This window comes from Ursus arctos, unplaced genomic scaffold (genome assembly GCF_023065955.2).
Source record: "Ursus arctos isolate Adak ecotype North America unplaced genomic scaffold, UrsArc2.0 scaffold_22, whole genome shotgun sequence".
NCBI lineage: Eukaryota > Metazoa > Chordata > Mammalia > Carnivora > Ursidae > Ursus > Ursus arctos.
Genome location: NW_026622897.1, coordinates 41925478 through 41945065, shown reverse-complemented (window position 1 = coordinate 41945065; position 19588 = coordinate 41925478).

The following is a 19588-nucleotide window of genomic DNA, read 5'->3' as shown; positions in this document are numbered from 1 at the left end:
AAGTGGGATTCATCCCTGGGATACAAGGGTGGTTCAATGTTTGCACATCGATCAGTGTGATAGATCATACCAACAAGAAAAGAGTCAAGAACCATATGATCCTCTCAATTGATGCAGAACAAGCATTTTACAAAATACAGCATCCTTTCCTGATTAAAACCCTTCAGAGTGTAGGGATAGAGGGTACATTCCTCAATTTCATAAAAACCATCTATGAAAAGCCTACAGCAAATATTATTCTCAATGGGGAAAAGCTGACAGCCTTTACCTTAAGATCAGGAACATGACAAGGATGCCCACTCTCGCCATTATTATTCAACATTTTACTAGAAGTCCTTGCAACAGCAATCAGACAACAAAAAGGGATAAAAGGTATTCAAATCCGCAAAGAAGAAGTCAAACTGTGTTTCTTTGCAGATGACATGATACTCTATATGGAAAATCCAAAAGACTCCACCCCCAAATTACTAGAACTTATAGAGCAATTCAGTAATGTGGTGGGATACAAAATTAATGCTCAGAAATCCGTTGCATTTCTATACACGAACAATGAGATTGAAGAAAGAAAAATTAGGGAATCGATTACATTTACAAAAGCACCCAAAATCATACACTATCTCAGAATTAACTTAACCAAAGAAGTAAAGCGTCTGTATTCTAGAAACTATAGATCACTCTTGAGAGACTTTGAAGATGACTCAAAAAGATGGAAAAACATTCCATGTTCATGGATAAGAAGAATAAACATAGATAAAATGTCTATGCTACCCAAAGCAATCTACACTTTCAATGCCATCCTGATCAAAATACCAATGACATTTTTAAAGAGGTGGAACAAACAGCCCTTAAATTTGTGTGGAACCAGAAAAGGCCTTGAATTGCCAAGGGATTGTTGAAAAGGAAAAGCAAAGCTGGGAGCATCACGTTGCCAGATTTCAAGCCTTACTACAAAGCTGTGATCACAAAGACAGCATGGTACTGGCACAAAAATGGACACATAGACCATTGGAACAGAATAGAGAACCCAGAAATGGACCCTTAGCTCTATGGACAACTAATCTTTGACAAAGCAGGAAAAAACATCCAGTGGAAAAAAGACAGTCTCTTCAATAAATGGTGCTGGGCACATTGGACAGCTATATGCAAAAGCATGAAACTTGACCACTCTCTCACACCATACACAAAGATAAACTCCAAATGGATGAAGGACCTTGATGTGAGACAGGAATCCATCAAAATCATAGAGGAGAACATAGGCTGTAACTTCTTCGACATTGGCCACTGCAACTTTTTTCATGACACATCTCCAAAGGCAAGAAATACAAAAGAAAAAATGAACTTTTGGGACTTCATCAAGATAAAAAGCTTCTGCACAGCCAAAGAAACAGTCAAAACAAACAAACAAACAAACAAACAAAAACCAAGATGCAGCCCACGGAATGGGAGAAGATATTTGCAAATGACACTACAGATAAAAGACTGGTATCCAAGATCTACAAAGAACTTCTCAAACTCAATACATGGGAAACAAAAAATCAAATAAAGAAATGGGCAGAAGATCTGAACAGACACTTTTCCAATGAAGACATACAAATGGCTAACAGACACATGAAAAAACGTTCAACATCATTGGCCATCAGGGAAATTCAAATCAAAACCACGTTGAGATACTGCCTTACGCCAGTTAGAATGGCAAAAATTGACAAGGCAGGAAACAACAATTGTTGGAGAGGATGTGGAGAAAGGGGAACCCTCTTACACTGTTTGTGGGAACGCAAGTTGGTGCAGCCACTTTGGAAAACATTGTGGAAGTCCCTCAAAAAGTCATAAATAGAGCTACCCTATGACCCAGCAATTGCACTACTAGGTATTTACTCCAAAGATACAGACGTAGTGAAGAGAAGGGCCATATGCATCATGTGCTCATAGCAGCATTGTCTATAATAGTTAAATTGTGGAGGAGCCACAATGCCCTTCAACAGATGACTGGATTAAGAAGATGTGACCCATATATACAATGGAATATTACTCAGCCATCAGAAAGAACGATTACCCAACATTTGCGTTAACATGGATGGGACTGGAGGAGATTATGCTAAGTGAAATAAGTCAAGCAGAGAAAGGCAATTATCATACGGTTTCACTCATTTATGCAACATATGAAATAGAAGGGAGATTGGTAGGAGAAGGAAGGGAAGAATGAAGGGGAGGTAAACAGAAGGGGAATGAACCATGAGAAACTATGGACTCTGGGAAACAAACTGAGGGCTGTAGAGGGGTGGGGTGTGGGGGATTGGTATAGGCCAGTGATGGGTATAAAGAGGGCACATATTGCATGGAGCACTGGGTGTTATATGCAAACAATGAATCATGGAACACTACCTCAAAAACTAAGGATGTACTGTATGGTGACTAACATAACATAATAAAAAATTATTTAAAAAATAAAAAATAAATTGAATCAACTGAAAGATCTTTAAAAACTAACAGTTCAATAAGAGGATAGCAAAATAAAAATACAAGGCCTGGTGCTTTTCTTATAACCCAGAAATAAGCAGTTTAAAATACAAAAGGTGAGAAATATTTATCATAGCAAAAGAAAACATGAATTACCAGAAAACAAGTTTTCTACAAAATTTTAAAAAGATAAAACTTAAGACCTAGGAAGATGGATAAAAATCTTTTTAAAAACTATTAATACATACTATTTATTTTGAAATTGATTTCTAATTTTGATGTAAGTCAATAAATATTTTAGGAATCTGGTGGGAGTGTGTCAGAGCAATTCTAAAATTCACCTGAAAAAACAAATGAGTGAAAATTACTTAAGAAGTGTTTAACAAAATGGTAGAGAAAGAGATGAACAGCAGAGGATAAAGTTCCTGAACTTACCTGGTGTTATGAGCACATGGAGACAACAACTAGCATGTATTATAATTCACTCTGAAAACAACCTTAAACAAATTGGCTAATCAGACCTTCCACATAGAACCAAACCCTGATGTGACTACTCACAAATGGGAGAGTCATCACAAGCAGAGAGAAGTGAAAGGATAAACTTAAGGTTGAAATTATATCAACTATCTTATCTGACTATAATTATGTGAAATTAGAAATCAATTACAAGAAAAAACTGGAAGAAACACAAACACATGTAGGCTAAACATGCTACTAACCAACCAATGGGTCAATAAAGAAATCAAAGGGGAAATATAAGAAAGTATGGACACAAATGAAAATAAAAACAGTCCAAAATCTTTGGGATGCAGCAAAAGCAGTTCTAAGAAAGACAAGATAGCAATACTTCAAGAAGAAAAAACTCAATCTAACTTTATATCCAAAGAAACAGAAAAAAGAGAAACAAAGCCCAAAGTCAGTAGAAGAGAGAAAATAATAGAGATTAGAGCAGAAATAAATGAAATTAAGACCAAAAAAAGAAAGAAGAAGAAGAAGCAATGAGACTAAGAGCTAGTTCTTTGAAAAAATGAAAAAAATTGATAGACTGTTAGACTTTTCATGAAGAGCAAAAACTGAAATAAAATCATAAATGAAGGAACAGAAATAACAGTGGGCGTCACAGAAAACACAAAGAATTTTAAGAAGATATTATTCATAATATCCATTATATGCCAACAAATTGGACAACCTAGAAGTAATGGATACATTCCTAGAAACATAGAGTCTTCCCAGTCTAAATCAGGGAGAAGTAGAAAATCTGAACAGACCAATTACTAGTATGAAAATTGAATTGATAATCAAACAAAACAAAAGTCCGAGACCAAATGGCTTTACAGGTGAGTTCTACAAAAAAATTTAAAGAAGAGTTAATATTCTCACCTTATTCCAAAAAAAAAGAAGATGGAATGTTTCCAAATTCATTCTATGAGGCCAATACTACCCTGATAGGAAAACAAAACAAAACAAAACAAACAAACAAAAAAAGATGAAGACACTACAAACAAACTTAGGGCTTTTACCTTAAGATCAGGAGCAAGGTAGGATGCCCACTCTCACCACTCTTACTCAACACAGTGCTAGAAGTCCTAGTCACAGCATTCAAAAGAGAAATTAAAAGTCATCCAAATTGGTAAGAAAGAAGTAAAATTTTAACCTTATACAGATGGCATACTACATACAGAAAACTCTAAAGACTCCACAAAACTATCACAACTAATGTATGTATTCAGTAAAATGCTGGATACAAAATCAATATACAGAAATCTGTTGTGTTTCTATACAGTAGTAATGAAAAAGAAGGAACAATAACAATTTAACCCAAGAGGTGAAAAACCTAAACTCTGAAAACTCTAAAACATTGATGAAAGAAATCTAAGATGAGACACAAACAAATGGAAATCTATGCCATGCTCATGAATTGGAAGAATATTGTCAAAATGTCTGTACTAACCAAAGCAACCTACAGACTCAATGCAATCTCTATAAAAATATCAATAGTAATTTTCACAGAACTAGAATAATCTTAAAATTTCTATGGAACCACAAAAGACCCTAAATAGCTAAAGCAATTGTAAGAAAGAAGAACAAAGCAGGAGTTACCATACTCCCAGATTTCAAATTATACTACAAAACTATAGTAATGAAAACAGGATAGTATTGAGCAAAAATAGACATTTAGATCAATGGAAAATTATAGAGAAACCAGAAATAAGGCCACACTTACAAAGTCAATCTATGACAAAGGAAGGGAAAAAACACAATGGGGATAAGACCATCTCTTCCATAAATGGTGCTGGGAAAATTGGACAGCTACATGCAAAAGAATGAAATGCATCACTTTCTTATACCATACACAATTTGAATTTGAATAAATTCAAAATGGATTAAAGACCTAAATGTAAAACCTTAAACCATAAAACCCTTAAGAGAAAATATAGGCAGTAATCTCTTGGACTTCAACCTTAATATTTTTCTGGATGTGCCTCCCCAGGCAATGGAAACAAAAACAAAAATAAATAATTGGGACTACAATGAACCAAAAAGCATTTGAAAAGCAAAGAAAACAATTAACCAAAAAGACAATTTACCTTGCAAATGATTTATCCAATAAGGAATTAATATCCAAAATATATAAAAAATACATACAACTCAACACCAAAAACACATACATACACACCCACACATCCACACACTCATATCTGATTTAAAAAGGGGCAGAGGACCAAATTAGACATTTTTCTGAAGAAGACATACAGATGGTCAATAGACAAAAGATGATTAGCATCACTATTCATCAGGGAAAGACAAATCAAAACCACAATGAGATATCACCCCACACCTGTCAGAATGGTTAAAATAAAATAAACACACACACACACACACACACACACACACACACACACGAAAAAGTGTTGGAGAAACAAGATGTGGAGATTAAGGAACACTGTTGCACTGCTGGTGGGAACGCAAACTGGTGGAGCCACTGGGGAAAACAGCGTGGAGGTTCCTTTGAAAGTTAAAAATAGAACTATCATATGATGCAGTAATTCCAGTACTGGGTATTTACCCAAAGAATATGAAAACACTAACTTGAAAAGATACATGTATTCCTACATTTATTGCATTATTATTTATAGTAGCCAAATTATGGAAGCAACCGAAGTGTCTGGTGATAGGAGATTGGATAAAGAAGAGGTGAATGGATAAAGAAGAGCTATAGAAAACTATTAGACATTGATGTAAGAAATTGAAGATGACACAAAAATATTAAAAGATACTCCATGCCCATGGATTGGAAGAAATGTTGTTAAAATGTCCATACTGCCCAAAGCAATATACAGATTCACACACACACACACACACACACACACATGCACAATGTAGTAGTACTTAGCCATAAAAATAAAATATTGCTATTTGCAACATGGATGGATCCAGAGAATATAATGCTAAGTGCAATAAATCAGAGAAAGACAAATACCATATGATTTCACTCATATGTAGAATTTAAGAAACAAATGAAGAAAAAAAAGACAAACCAAAAAGCACATTCCTAACTCCAGCATACAAACTGATTGTTACCAGAGGGGAGGTGGGTGGGGGGATGGATGAAATAGATGAAAGAGATTAAGAGTACACTTATCATGATGAGTACTGAATAGTGTATAGCTTTGTTGAATCTCTATATTGTACACCTGAAACTAATAGAACACTGTATGTTAACTATCCTAGAATTAAAATAAAAATTTTAAAATTTAAAATTTAAAAATTTAAAAATCCCCAACAAAATACCAAATTTAACTACATATTAAAAAGATCATCTGCCATGATCAAGTGTGATTTAGTCCAGGGATGCAAGGATGGTTCAATATCCAGAAATCAATCAATGTGATACACCACATTAACAGGAGGATACATAAGAATATGATCATCTAGTACAGGCAGAAAAAAAATTTTGAGATAATACATCTGTTATGATAAAAACTCTCCACAGAGTGGGTTTAGAAGGAACATACCTCAATATGATAAAGGGCATTTGTGAATAACCTATGGTTAACATCATACTTAATGGTCTGAAAGATTTTCTTCTGAGATCTGGAATAAGACAAAAGGTAAATTCTTGCCACTTTTATTTAACAGACTATTAGAAGTCCTAGCTGCTACAATCAGACAAGAAAAAAAGTTATTCAAACTAGTAAGGAAGAAGAAAAACTGTCACTGCTTGTCGGTGACATAATACTACATATAAAAAAACCTTAAAGACTCCACCAAAAAATTATCAAAATAAATGAATTCAGTAAAGTTGCAGGATACAAAATTAATATACAGAAAACTATTATGTTTTTGATAAAGAATATGTGGTTCATATATACAATGGAATATTACCCAGTCATCAGAAAGGATGAATACCCACCATTTGCATTGACATGGAATTGGAGGGGATTATGCTAAGTGTCATAAATCAAGCAGAGAAAGACAATTATCATATGGTTTCACTCATATATGGAACATAAAGAATAGCACAGAGGACATTAGGGGAAGGAAGGGAAATCTGAAGGGGGGGGAAGTCAGATGGGGAGACGAATTATGAGAGACTCCAGACTCCAGGAAACAATCTGAGGGTTTCAGAGGGGAGGGAGGTGGGGAGTGATGGGTATTAGGGAGGGCACGTGTTGTAATGAGCAGTGGGTGTTATACCCAAATAATGGATCGTGGAATGCTACATCAAAAACGAATGAGGTACTGTATGGTGACTAACATAACATAATAAAAAAAAAAGAAATCTGTTGTGTTTCTTTACACTAATAATGGAAAAGTTAAAAAGAAATTTAGAAAACAATCCCATTTACAATGCACCAAAATATCTAGGAAAAAGTTTAACCCAGGAGATGAAAGACCTATACTCTGAGAACTATAAAACACTGATGAAAGGAATTGAAGACAACACAAAAATATTAAAAGTATTCCATGTTCATGGATTGAAAGAAATGTTGTTAAAATGTCCATACTGCCCAAAGCAATATGCAGATTCAATACAGTCCCTATAAAAATACCAACAGCATTTTTCACAGAACTAGGCCTAATAATCTTAAAATTTGCATGGAACCACAAAGACCCTGAATATCCAAAGCAATCTGAGAAAGAATAAAGCTGAAGGTATCACAGTCCCAGATCAAGATATACTACAAAACTATAGTAATGAAAATAGAATGGTATTGGCACAAATACAGACACAATTGGATGAAACAGAATAAAGAGCCCAGAAATAAACCTACAATTATACGGTCAATTAATCTAGAACAAAGGAGGCAAAAAAAACAATGGGAATAAACAATGTCTTCAACAAATGGTGCCGGGCTAATGGAACAGCTACATGTAAAAGAATGAAACTAGACCACTTTCTTATACCATACACAAAAATAAGCCAAAATGGATTAAATAGGAGACCTAAAACCATAAAAAGCCTCAAAGAATATGTAGGCATTAATCTCTTGGGCATCGGCCTTAGCAATGTTTTTATAGATAGGAATCCTCTGGCAAGAGAAACAAAAGCAAAAATAAATTGTTGGGACTACACCAAAATCAAAAGCTTTTGTTGAGCAAAGGAAACCATCAACAAAAGAAAAAAGGCAACCTACTGAATGGAAGAAGAAAGTGTAACTTACATCCAACAAGGAGTTAATATCTGAAATACATAAAGAACTTACACAACTCAACACACACACACACACACACACACACACACACACACACACACGTTGATTAAAAAATGGGTTTAGGACCTAAACAGACATTTTTTCCAGACAAGACATACAGATAGCCAACAGGTACATGAAAAGACATTCATCAATAATCACCAGGGAAATGCAAATCAAAACCACAACGTGGTATCACCTCACACTAGTCAGTGTCAAAAAGACACACTAGGCTAGTATTAACAAGACAATAAATAAAAAGTGTGAGTGAAGATGTGGAAAAAATGGAATCTTCATGCACCGTTGGTGGGAATATAAATTGGTGCAGCCACTCTAGAAAACAATATGGGGATTCTTTAAAAATTAAAAATTGAAATACCATATGATACAGTAATTCCACTACTGGGTATTTACCACCCCCACCCCACCCCCTCAGTAAACCTGAAAAATGTGAATTTGAAAAGATATACCCAGCCCTATGCTGAATGCTGCATTATTTACAAAAGCCAAGATACAGAAGTAACCTGAGTATCCATCAATAGCTGAATGGATAAAGAAAATGTAGTATATATTATGTGTATTCTTTATATATGTTTAAAGTTTACACACACACACACACACACACACACACACACACACACTATGGAATATTACTCAGCCATAAAAAAGAATGAGACCTTGCCATTTGCAACAACATGGATGGACCTAAAGGGTATTATATTATGCTAGGTGAAATAAGCTTTACAGAGAAAGACAAATACCATATGATTTCACTTATATGTGGAGTCGGAAATAAATCAACCCCCCCCCAAAAAACCCACAGATGAACTAAAAAAAAAAAAAGAAAGAAACAAACTTATAAATACAGAGAACAAGCTGGTGGCTGCCAGAGGGCCAGTGGGTGGGGGGATGGGTAAAATAGGCTAAGGGAATTAAGAGAGACAAACTCCCAGTTACAAAATAAGTCAGGAGGATGAAAAGTACAGTATGGGAAGTATAGTCAATGATATTGTGGGAAGTTGTATGGTGACAGTTGACTACATTTGTTTTGATGAGCACTGAGTATTTGTATAGAATTATCAACTATTAGGTTGTACACCCGAAACTAATACAATGTTATCAACTATACTTCAATAAAAAAGATAAAAGTCCTAAAATCAGCCAGACTAAATAGCTTTGAAAGAGCAACGACTAAACTAACAGCTAACTTCACAAATGTTACATTAGAAGCACAAATCAGTGCAATTTAGTCTTCAGTATACTGAAAAGAAACATTCGACAGTCTAGAAACCTGTATACAATGCAAATATCTGCAATGAATGAAGGCAAAATAGACACTTTTCATTATAACAGAAACAAGTGAGAGTTTACCTCCAGTAGAATCAGTCTGGTAAGATTTCTCAACATGTAGTTGAGGCAGTATGAACACTATGCCAAGAAAAGCTCAGAAATATATGAAATATATTGAAGGAAAAAGAGCAAATGAAGCCATAAAAATGGTGGATGACTCTAAAAGAAAAGTATAAAAGATTCATAATTTTGTATAATATATCTATATACATACATACACAAAACATGAATGTTAATATATTCTTACACACGTATCATTAAAATACGTGACAATAGCCTATCCATCAGGAGAAATAATAGCATTAAAACATTCTAAATTCTTTGCATTTTCTTGGATGAAAATAAAGATACCAATTAAAACTAAACTTAAATAAATTAAAGATGCATGCTAAAGTTTGTCATGAAAATGACAGATATTTAGCATATAAGCTCTAAACTAGTAGAGGGAGTTGGTAAATTGGAGTTGCTAAATGTCATCACTCCAATAGAAGGCAAGATGAACAAGAAAAAATGTAAACAGAATTAGCATGAAAAACAACACACATAATACAATAGGTTTAGACACACATGGGAGTAATTTCATTTCATATAGATGGAGAATCTGATCTAACTTAAAAAAAAATATTTCCAGATTGGATAAAAATAGGAACAAAACTCAGTCATATGCTGTTCACCAGAGCAATATCTAAAATATAAGGATACTGAAGTTTTGAATATAAGAGGATGTAAAAGATTTACTAGGAAATCCTAAAAAAGATGGAACAGCTACTGTTTTGCCCAGACTACAAAAGAATCTTCACATTCAATCCTGGATGGTAAAAAAAAAAAAAAAAAAAAAAAAAATTCAAATGTGATAGACACTAAAATCTTTTCTTGGTCTTGAACCAAAGTTCCGGCCTGGGATAATGCCAAGCAGTGCCTCCACAACACAGTAGCAAGTCAGGGCCTCAGACTCTTGCTTATCCTAACTGGGCATCCCCTTGAAAGGGTGTGAATTTGGACTTATTATTATCAAATCAAGACATATGTTTACATCAACGTGGGCAGACTTTTTGTTTCCAGTCAATCAATGATAATACTTTCTAAAAGAATTAATCAGAGGAATGGAATTTACCTATAGTGAAAGCTCTGGGGGAAAAAAGTTTCAAGAAGTTAAATTGTCTACTTCCAAAACTAGTTTTATTTTTCTGTCCTCTTATCCTTTATTTCCATCTTCTCTGCTTAAAAATTGGGGGAATGACTAAGACCAGAAAATAAAATAACTTTTGTTTTTTTTTAAGCGGAGGGGTGGGGGGTGGGGGGAAGGAAAGAGGGAGAAAGAGAATCCCAAGCAGGCTCCATACCCAGCATGGAACCCTATGGGGACTTTGATTTCATGACCCTGAAATCACAACCTACACTGAAATCAAGAGTCAGTCATTTAAATAACTAAGCCACCGAGGAGTCCCTAAAATAACTTTGATTGTAATATTGATGATTTCCCAAGCTTTTTCCTACTGTTATTAACTAGAAAACAGATGTATCCATTTCTTACGTATTCTCTCTCTTTTGTATGTAAAAGTAATAAAAAGAATTCAGATATTCATTGGAGTTGCTGCCTGAGTAAGCTACTATTTCAAATCCTGCCCAATTTGTCACCACTCAGACATGTGGGGGAAAAAAAAAGGAGAAAACATTTTCCCATCAATACTTCAAAATTTCTGAAAAATTTAGATTGCCTATTAACATATAGATACAGAGGAGGTTTAAGCCGAAAATAGAGCTCAGATTTTATTTTAAATGAGCCAGTAATCATAAAGCTGGAGGCTATCTAGTCCTAGCTATATCTTTGTTATGAATCATTCTGGAACTCAATAGTTATATTCTTTCCACTGTGATAAAGGCAAAGTTATATTAGCATAGATCAAGATAGTAAGTAGAGTCTACTCATAAATCTTTCTTTCTGAAATGCAAATAGGATCATATACCCATCTGGCCCCAATTTTCAGGCTGAATAGAGAAGACAAGACCAAACTCAAGGATTGGTCTCTTCTCTTTTTACAAATATTTTCTTTCCCTAATTCTCAAGAATCCTCTGGTCTCTAACTCTTTTGAGTGCTAGACCTTCTATTTGGAATGCTTACTCCATTTCCTACATTCTTTGGAATATTTTAGGAGCTGCTGGTCTTACTTCCCCAGTGAAAATTCTTTCCATATAATTGTTCATTAATTTTGGCTGCCTTAATCAAGACTTTATTTTACCATTTTATTGTTTATTAAAATTCAGGGAAAAGGAAACATCACCAGAATTGTACTTATTGTTTTAAAAATTCTAACAATACCTTTTCTAAAGGATTATTATTACTATGTTATAAATACCCAAGATTCATCAAATGTAAGAAATGTACTGGTGGTCTTTCATATGTGAGAGGTGATGGAAATTTGGGAGAAGTTGAAAAGTGTACGATTTCAAATAGTAGCTTAATCAGGTAGTAAATACCAAAGAGCCATCTGAGTTTTCTTTGTTTCTGTTACAAAATATACACATTTTGTAAATCCTAGAACTTCAGATCAATCCAGCTCCAATGTTTTGCCATGGGTCAAACTGTGAGCCTGGAGGTTGCTAGAGAGTTTCAGTAGTGTTCACTATGAAGTGGAACAGAATTCAGCAGTTAGGAATTAGATCTCAACTTTACCACTACTAAACTTGGACAAACAACTTCATTTTCTCATTTGTAAAATGAAGAGGGTTGACCTTATCAGTGACACTTAAATTTAAAACAAAAAACCAAAAAATCTTTTTGCTAAATGCATTAACTTTCTGTTAACCTTGGTGAGGTTCTGATTTGCCCTGAGGCTGACCTCATCCCTCCATCACTAATGATTAGATCACCCCTGAAGTGGTGTTGAGTATTTCCTGTGTGTTGAGCACTGACCTGAGCCCATTTTGTCTCATTTAATCTGCTCTACAGACATATGAAAATTCAGGCTGTGAAAAAAAAAAAAAAAGACAATTCCTAAGACTGAAGATGACGTTTACTTGCAGGTTTTATTGGGGAAATAGTCTATGTACACCTATTACTTATATTCAGTCAGAATGAGAATAACATGATAGAGTGTCTTTTGGGATTTCTCAGTAAATGGGGCTGTGTGTGCTTGACTCTTAAGCCTATGCTTTGGTCATGCATCTTCCATTCATTTGATCTGCAGAATAGACTTTTTGGCTTTTGTGCAAAATGCTAAAATATTGAATCCTCATGTCAGTAATTTCTGGTTGCTTGGAAACAATTCTCATTTTGCCACTGTTAAAGAATTTAGGTCAGCAGTGAATTAATCCCCTACAAATTAGAGAAATACAGCTAATCATGGATTCTAAATTATCTTGTTGGATACAGGAACTGTAACACAGATTCTTTTTTCCCCCCAATGGATAAAAAACAAATTTAATGGCTATATTACAAAGAAATTCTCTGAAAATAAGCAATGTCACTTTATAGCAAGAAATGCAATCAGAGGGGGGAATGAAGCATGAGAGACTATGGACTCTGAGAAACAAACTTAGGGCTTCAGACGGGCAGGGGGTGGGGGAATGGGATAGGCTGGTGATGGGTAGTAAGGAGGGCACATATTACATGGTGCACTGGGTGTTATACACAACTAATGAATCATCGAACTTTACATAAAAAAAATTAAAAATTAAAAAAAAAAGAAATGCAAGGTTTTATTAAAGAAAGACCCACTGTTTCTCACCAGCCATGGCCAAAGCCATGGTTCTTTTTTCACCTCATATTAATAACATAGCAGTGAAGTGGAGGGTGTGGGGTAAAAATTTTGTGTTTCTGTAAGATACCTTAATTCTAAGAGAATGCAGATGGTATTTCATATCCTTCAGTCCAATAAGAATAGCAGAAAAGACCATTTGAGAAACTTCAGAGGAATTTATTCAGGCAATGAATTTTGCTAAGATATGAGGAGGAAGATTTCCAAGCCCTTCAAAATCCACCCAGGCATTAAGGTAGCACAGTATGTTGTTGGAGAACTGTGCCAGTCCCAAGGTGAAATCAATTTATTATGTTCAAGGTTGAGACTGCTCTTCCTCCCTTTCCAGGAGGCAGGTAAGAAGAGGAGGAAAGTAGAGGAGAAAAGTCCAATAAAGAGTCCTTGCTTCATCTGCCTTGATGCAGGGAATGAATATACTTTGGATAGGTGAGCACCAGCAAGTGAGCACCAGAAAGAAGTCTTGAGATTTGAGATAGAGGCCAATGGTTGCCAAACGCCTCTCTCCACTTCCAGGATTGAGAAGTCTTGAGTGGTAGTTTAAGATCTAATTTTTGTATTCAGACATATGATTCTTAAAGAGAAATGCCCTCTCTGGGGCACCTGGGTGGCTCAGTCAGTTAAGCATCTGACTCTTGATCTCAGCTCAAGTCTTGATCTCAGGGTTGTGAGTCAAGCCCAGCATCGGGCTTCATGCTGGGAATGGACCGTACTATAAAAAAAGGGAGGGGGACACTTTCCTCAGGAAGTTGTGATCTAAATATTAACAGTTATCCCCTCTTTTGTCTATCCTGTTCTTGTTCTTTTAAGTGAAATGGATGGGCCCTCGACTCTATGGTCAACTAATCTTTGACAAAGCAGGAAAAAACATCCAGTGGAAGAAAGACAGTCTCCTCAATAAATGGTGCTGGGAACATTGGACAGCTATATACAAAAGAATGAAACTTGACCACTCTCTCACACCATACACAAAGATAAACTCCAAATGGATGAAAGACCTCGATGTGAGACAGGAATCTGTCAAAATCATAGAAGAGAACATAAGCTGTAACCTCTTTGACATCAGCCACAGCAACTTCTTTCATGACATGACTCCAAAGGCAAGGGAAACAAAAGAAAAAATGAACTTTGGAACTTCATCAAGATAAGTTTCTGCACAGCAAAGGAAACAGTCAACAAAACAAAGAGGCAACCATGGAATGGGAGAAGATATTTGCAAATGACACTACAGATAAAAGGCTGGTATCCAAGATCTATAAAGAACTTCTCAAACTCAATACCCAAGAAACAAATAATTAAATTAAAAAATGGACAGAAGATATGAACAGACACTTCTCTAATGAAGACATACAAATGGCTAACAGACACATGAAAAAATGTTCAACATCATTAGCCATCAGGGAAATTCAAATCAAAACCACATTGAGATACCACCTTACACCAGTTAGAATGGCAAAAATCGACAAGGCAGGAACAACAAATGTTGGAGAGGATGTGGAGAAAGGAGATCCCTCTTACACTGTTGGTGGGAATGAAAGTTGGTAAAGCCACTCTGGAAAACAGTGTGGAGGTCCCTTAAAAAGTGAAAACTAGAGCTACCCTATGACCCAGCAATTGCACTACTTGGTATTTACTCCAGAGATACAGACGTAGTGAAGAGAAGGGTCATATGCACCCCCGTGTTCATAGCAGCATTGTCCACAATAGCTAAACTGTGGAAGGAGCCAAGATGCCCTTTAACAGATAAATGGATAAAGAAGATGTGGTCCATATATACAATGGAATATCAGCCATCAGAAAGAATGATTACCCAACATTTGCAGCAACATGGACGGGACTGGAGGAGATTATGCTAAGTGAAATAAGTCAAGCAGAGAAAGGCAATTATCATATGGTTTCACTCATTTGTGGAACATAAGGAATAGCAGGGAGATCAGTAGGTGAAGGAAAGGAATAATGAAGGGGGGGTAAACAGAAGAGGAAATGAACCACGAGAGACTATGGACTCTGGGAAGCAAACTGAGGATCTTGGGGGGGCGTAGCCTGGTGATGGGTATTAAGGAGGGCACATATTGCATGGAACACTGGGTGTTCCATGCAAACAATGAATCGTGGAACACTACAAGAACTATTGTTGTACTGTATGGTGACTAACATATCATAAAAAAAAAAAAAAGAACCAAAACCAAAACACTTACCAGAACCTCTTAAAACCTTACCAAATTCACTGTAGTCACCCCATCTTGGGGATCCATTTTAGCGGACTCCTGAATACTTGTTCTCTTCTCTGTCAAATTTCCTGGTTCCTCGTTTTTGGGTTTTGGCTATGAGGCTTGACTTCTTTTTTTAACTCTTTTGGTAAAGAAACAAGTTTGGATTTCTTCCAGCTTAGCTCCCTTCCAGAATGTGAATTTCTGTATAGCGCAGCAGATACTTGTGATAGTCCTCTAGCCTCTTGCCCCACCCAGGGCTCTGTGAGATCCATGTCACTGCTTCTCTGTTGTCTTGCCATCTCTAACATTAAGGAAAGAAGGCAAGATGATATCTCCAAGGTCTTCTGGAAGAACATGGTGTCAAGTGTGGCTCCTGAAGCATCAAACATATCTAACCTCATAGCTCTTCTTCTCAACTATGGGTAATAATAATAACAAAAGCAGTTGCAATCAGTTGCAATATATGGAGCACCTATGGATACAAGTTTAGATAGATTACATTAATTAGTTCATTCAACCTCAAATCCATTTTACACATGAAGAAACTGGAGTCCTGGAGAGTCTAATTTACTTGTCCAAGGTCACACAGTTTTTAAGTGACAGGGGAGCAAGGATGGAAACACTGTGTGTTTGATTCTATTTTTAAGTTTGACTACCTCAGGAGGCTTCAAATACCTGTATACACCTTCTCCCCTCTGTGATTATGCCTCTTGCTCTGGTTTGATAAGCCTCATTTCTTTCTCACAGCCTCAGACTTGGATATTTTCTCACTCCTTTGGATCAGTACTTTGGTTTTATTTGCTGGGATTTTAATTTAAGTTTCAACCTGGGGTACCTCTTCTCTCTCTTCTCTCTCTCTTTCTCTCTCACACACATGCACGTTTGTCTTCCAGCTCTGCAGCTCAGAGTGCAGTATTAGTCTTCCTACAAACCAAATCTAGGAGCCCAGGATCTCAGGCCCAAGGCCTTCACACATACTCTTACTTGTCCACAGGAAGTTGGTACAATGAGGCTTAGCTAGTATAGGAGAGCATTAGACACTGTGAGGAATGCAGAATCTAGGTCTTTTCGAGAGGCCCACCTTGGACAGAAGCAGTCTGTGTAAATATGACACAGCACCTTACCTCATACTCCCATTTCTTTTCTCTTTTCCAAGGGCAGAGTAAGAAAGCAGAGAAATAATTGCTTTTCCAGTCAGAGAGACTTGGCTCTGAATTATGGATCTATTACTAAAAAGTTGTATAATCCCAGGCAATTTACCTGAGGAATCTGAAGTTCTAATGTCTCATTTGTAAAAACCTCAAAAAGATGTTTGAATTAAGTAGATACTTTTTATGAAGCAGCTACATGGTTTCTGGATGACAGGGCTTCAAAAATGTTAGTTTGGCTGCTTCTTGCCAACATCTGACCCATCTAATCATGGCTCCAGCCCCTGGATAGTGAATGGGCACTAGAATTAGCTTCTGCTTTCACCATTATATGCTTTTGTTTTTACTTATAAGCAGCAGCAACACTTGGAACATTAAAAGTACATGTTAATACCATAAAGTAAATATTATTGCCTCTTCTTATTTCAGCTCCTACATACTCCTCACACCACTCAGGGACTCTTCCTAAACCCACATATTCTTCCAGGTCTCTCGAACTGTACGTAGGTATTGAGAAGAAGGTTCAATGTGCTTAAACTTGAAACAGGTTACAACATTGCTCTTGAGTTTTATGCTTAAAAAAAACAAAAAACAAAACAAACCCCAAACCAAAAACAAAACACCTCTCCCCACTTCTAGTTCTAATCCAACCTCATCATTCCTTTTCCCTTTACCCACTTGTTTGGTCAAAAACTAGGTGTTGTTTTGAAGGTATTTTTTATATTGTGACCAAAATTTAAGTCAGTAGACTCTGAGTAAAGCAGATTAGTCTCCATAATATGGGTGGCCCTCATCTAATCAGTTTAAGGCCGAAATAGCTGAAGACTGAGCATTTTTTGTTTGTTCGTTTTTGAGGTTTCTTGAAGAAGGAATTCACCTAAAGCCTGAAACATAGAAATCCTGCCTGAACTTCCAAGTTGCTGCCCTGATGGAGTTCAGACTCAAGACAGCAACATCAATTCTTTGAATTTCTAGCTTGTTGCCATGCCCTACAGATTTCCAATTTGCCAGTTCCTACAATCACATGAGACAATTCCTTAGAATAAGTCAAATCTTCCCTCGTACTCTCCCTCAATATCCATCTTCTATTGGTTCTGTTCCTTTGGAAAATCCTAATGCCTAGGATGAACTGTATTCTAAACACCTAGGAAGCTTATTAAAAATGCAGTTTTGGTGGATCCACCTTATCTCTGGAAGGAGACCTGAGAATCTATTCTTAAAAATAATTACCAGTCCAGGAGATTCTGTCTGATACATGACAAAGTTTAGAAACTACTGTTCTAGAACAATATCAACATGTATGTGGAGCTCTTTCTATATGTGAATCAAGCATTAGATTTATTAACACTCATAACCTTATGCAATCCTTATAAGAACTTCATGAGACAGGTAATGTAATATACCTGTACACCAGATTAAAGTATTGCAGTTCTGCTGGACAGGTTAACAACCTCAACCTAACTGGGATTTTCCATCTGCTCAAGTCAAAAGCTTCTACATAACTATTAGATGCCAGCAGTTCCAGGATCTGCTATGAAGTCTACCAATTGATAGTTTTTATGGAAATCTCAAAAGACCTTGCTTAAAATTTTTATCTTGTTAGAGTTGGGTCTACTCCAGAAGGACTCCCAAAAGAATTAAAAATTCTATTCCTCAATGCAAATGATAGTTTTCAATATATTCATTGCACCATTCTTTTCTGACATCTTGGGGAAAAAAAACCAAAAACCAAAAAACCTAAAATCAACTGAAATAACCTCTTTGTTTTATAGATTAAGGAAAGAGATTTAGGAAAGGTAAATGGCTTTAAAAAAATTTAGGGAGGTTTAAACCATTTAAGCATTCTTATTTGTTTAAAAATCTTGATAAAAATGATTTTAACTTCATTTCCTCTCTTTTGACTTTTGTAAAATGAGCGGCTTAATTTTCTTTTTTGAGGATGGCATTAAATTAATCTTCTCGAGGCCAAATGCGTTGAGTTTTTTCCTGCATTGAAGCAGGCTGAATCTGAAACTTTGCCAACATGTCATTTTCTACTTATGAACCTTCATAAACAATGTGAAACTTCAAAAAACCTTACAAAGTTGATTCATGTAATTCTTAGTCAGAAAAAAATCAAATATTAATTTTTCATGGAGAACGAGACTGGCCTTGTTTAGGGGCACCTCAAATATTCTGCTTGCTTCAACCATGGAGAAATTCCAGCAGTATCTTCTAATGGCTGTGATAATCACAGCATTACATCTCATTCCACACAAGAGGAAATCATTATAAAATAATTGATCATTTCAAGTGCAGTCAAGACAAAATGATTAACTCTTAATCAAGAATCTTAGTGATTAGATGGGCTCATAGGACAAAGTGATTGCAGCATCCATTCGAAGATGTGGGAATTGATTCTGGAAAAATCAGTGCCTCAGGATTGGTTCCAAAAACATCCTTTGAGCAGAGTTGGCCTTGGGTAAAACTGGGAAAGACAACATTTTTTCTCCCACACTATTGCTTCTCCAACTTTGGCATGAATCAGAATCACTGGAGGGCTTGTTAAAACACAGATGGCTAGGCTCCATCTCTAGAGTTTCTTATTCAGTGTATCTGGGATAAGACTTGCTAATTTGTTTTTCTAACAAGTTCCTAGCTGATGGTAATGCTGCTAGTCTGGGAACCACAGTTTGAGAACCACTGCCCTAAAAGAAAAAAAAAATTACTCATCGTTTTATATCCAAAACTAGTACACCATATTTTAAAATTAGTGAATGAACACAGTGATAGTCATTAACACTTATTAAGCACTTTACCTTAGTACTTACTAGGGCCTGTGCAATTCTCTCAAGAATCTTCCTAGGTAAGTACTTTCATTACTCCCGTTTACAGATGGAAACACTGAAAATAAAAGAGGTTAAGTAAGTAGCGTGAAGGCACATAGATAGTAAAAGATAGAGTTGACTTGTGGGCCAGCCGGTCTGAC